The following is a 3420-nucleotide window of genomic DNA, read 5'->3' on the forward strand; positions in this document are numbered from 1 at the left end:
CATCATTCCTACTTGGCAATGGCCCTCAGCAGGCTTAGACAGGAAGATCATAATTTTGAGGCAAGCAACTTAGTCAGGGTCTCATAGGACTGGGGACAAATCTCAGGATAAATCATCCCCTGGTTAAATCCCTAGTACATTCCAACCAAAAATGTCATATAAGAGATAGTTTGAGACATCATCACCAAACTGGGAACTGGGAAGATGGCCAAGACTGACTGCAACATAATGCAGGATCACCTTGGTGGTGCTCTTGCAATGAATGCAAGATACATATCAAACCTTATCTCATCAGATCATTGTAAGAATTGACAATATTAGTAATCACACTTGTGATTGGGGAAAAAAGCACTCCAGACCTTATAACTCAGGCATGGGTGGAAGAGTTTGAAAGCAGAAATAAGATAGTTGCCACACAAAGGAATTGAAGTTTGCTAGCAGTTTACACTGAAATTTGAAATACAATTTTCCTAAGCTAAAAATGGTTTCTGCAGTTAACTACTATGTGTTGAAAGGTTTTATATTATAATGCCCATTCTTATCATATACTATATACTTACTTTAAAGAGTAATTTCTCCCCAGTTTCTTAAAGATAGTATCTTTGTTTCTGGGACCTGGTCAGTCAAGCTATTAATTGTTAAAGAGTAAAACTGGGAGAAAATGGCAATTTGTAGTACACCATATTAATAGTGGAGGAAAAATATCATACATGATCATTTGGTTCAGAAAAAGCATTTGACAAAATCTAATACCTTTTCAGAATTAAAAAAGATACACACCACACACACACACACAGATAAAAGATAACTTTCTCAACCTTATGAAGGATATTTATGAAAAATCTTATATTTATTAAAAACTATAGCCACAGAAATTAAGCAAAAAAATATTTAATATTTATGGGAGAAAAAAAAGAAAAATCTATCTATTTGCAGGTGGAAAGATCTTGCATATAGAAAACTCTAAGATAGTCATTGCAGGTAACTTCTGTAACTTGGGAGGCTATCAGGGAGGCTGAGAAAGGGGACCGCAAGTTGGAGTCCAGCCTGGCCAATTTAGTGAGAGCATGTCTGAAAATAAAAATGGGCTGGGGATGTAACTCAGTGGTGAAGCTTTTGCCTACCTTGCATAAAGCCCTGGGTTTGATTTGAACCCCAGTACCACACAAAATCTCTCTCTCTCTCTCTCTCTCTCTCTCTCTCTCTCTCTCTCTCTCACACACACACACACACACACACACACACACACACACACACACACATACTCCTAAATAATACACACATGTGCACACACAATTAGAAGTACTAATAAATAAGTTCCATTTCTATATTGTGGAGTAGTTTGAGATAACATTGGGTATTTTCCAGGTTGGTCAATTTTCTCTCCTCTCATCTCCAGCCCTTGCCAGGAAGCCAGACAGGTCAGTCACTGTGATTATTACTGTTGCCATATTTTAAGGATGAGAGAAATTCTAAGTGTCTTCCCATGGTCAAAAAGGCAAGCAGTGTTGGTTCCTGAGCTTGGGTATCCAGAGAGAAAGGATCTTCATTTCCAGGAGGGCTCTGACAAGACACTCATAACCTCCCAACACCCACAGGAAACTTCCTTCTTTCAACACAGAACAAATACAAAGAAGTGATAAAAACCAACAAAAAATATATTTTATAAGGATTAGATAACTGTGAGTGTCATGGCAGCCCCAACAGGGGATTTAGTGTGGGCTCAGGCCTGAGAGACCTTGATGTAGGGCTCCATCCTTGCATCACTGGGTGGGATGTTGCATCCACCCAGTGACATGGGCTCTCCCTAACCTCCACCCCACTGCTCACAGTCAAATCCCTCATCTTCTGAAGGCAAGAAAAAAAAGAGGGCTGGCACCACAAGTCATTGCAAGGGCCCTTGGGGGGCACTAGGTGTTACCCACCCCACTGCACTCCTAATAATCCACTTAATCTGATTCATATGGGACTGAGTAAAAATTTCTAATTAAAAAAATACTTTAAAATATTAGAAACTACTGGACTAATCTCAGACCTCATTAGTGGCTAAGAAGGGTAAGGGACTGTCCAAGGCCAACCAGCTAGTTAGCAGTGCATTCTTTTCTCTTTGTCTATCCAGGGACAACTGGGTGTGCTCTGAAGCCCTGTGACCTGGACCCTACATCCTCCAGGTCCATAATCCCACTCCTTAGGATCCAAGGGCTTCAGCTTCAGGGCCAGCCTGACATCGGGGGCTACCCCCAACACATGTGCAACCAAACTTCCATGTTTCAAAGCTCAACCGATACTCCTTACTTTCTGTAAAGGTGCAGACTTGCCACACCTTTGGAGGGCCTGAGTTGCAGACCTGGGCCCAAGGAGGTCTTCAAGATGTTATGTTGGCCCCCAGGTGGTGCCCTGCTCCACCTGAAGGCACACAGCCTCTGAAATGTACCTGGGAAGCAACAGGCCAAATGCAAGGAGTCACTAGCCACCTTGGCCTTATCTCCCTGACCACTCTCACCCCTCAGCTTGGAAAGCACAAAGCCCAGGGCTCTCATCCAGGAGCCTTATCCAGGCTGACATTCCCCTCTACCATATTTCTTGTGGCAAGAACCTAAAACACCAAGGAAGAGTAAAATTCCCCAAAACTCCCAGAGTGCCCTGGAGAAAACCCCAAAGCAAAGGAACAGGAAGTGTTAAGGCCTGGAAGCTAGAGACAAAAACCAGGAAAATAGATCCAGCTTTATCCAAAACCACCAGCCCCAGGGTTCACCACTTGAGCCCTTGGTTTACCAACTCACTTGGGTCCCAAGGGTGCGCAGAGAATGATGAACCAGTTTCTTCTGCAGCCCTCATCATATGGGTTATCATGCTTGTGGGAGATGAGGAACGGAAGAGGAGCTCAGAATCAGCAGGACTGGGCAAGGCCATCTCCCAGTGACCCTCACTAAGTTGGTCTGTTAAGCCAGGGCTCAATCTGGGCTCATGGCAAGGCTCCAAGAGTGACCAGGGCCTCCTGCCTTCCCAGGCTCCAAAAAAGAGTGACCTCCCTCAACCCACTTGTGAGCAGCTCTCCCCAGACACTGCTTACCCTGACACCTCTCCTGCCTACTCAGGGCTCCTCATTCCATTGTGCTTCCCTCTGCAGGATCCTTGCTATCTCTCCATTGGCCACACCTGTCGCCTCACCTCATCCTTCCTGGTAACTTTTAAGATCTTTCTAGTGCTGTTTTGCTCAATTGATCCAAAGATGGTGTCACCATCCTGCTCCCACTTTACTCTTTTATCTCTCAATTTTTTCTAAAATTATACTTCATTGAATTTAAATATCTGGGAGACTAGTAGCAGCAGGGGATGCTTAGACATATTTCCCTAGTCAAAAATCATATTTTCCAAAAAAATCTGAGCTGAAGACCTTCTGTACACAAAGCAGGAAAG

The 3420-nt window shown here is 43.6% G+C and overlaps 1 pseudogene; it reads left to right on the top strand.

Moving 5' to 3' along the window:
* The first annotated feature begins 204 nt into the window (after positions 1-204).
* On the top strand, positions 205-428 carry LOC144375893 (heat shock factor-binding protein 1 pseudogene; annotated as a pseudogene).
* The last annotated feature ends 2992 nt before the right edge of the window (positions 429-3420 follow it).

The sequence above is a fragment of the Ictidomys tridecemlineatus genome, chromosome 3 (assembly GCF_052094955.1).
Source record: "Ictidomys tridecemlineatus isolate mIctTri1 chromosome 3, mIctTri1.hap1, whole genome shotgun sequence".
NCBI lineage: Eukaryota > Metazoa > Chordata > Mammalia > Rodentia > Sciuridae > Ictidomys > Ictidomys tridecemlineatus.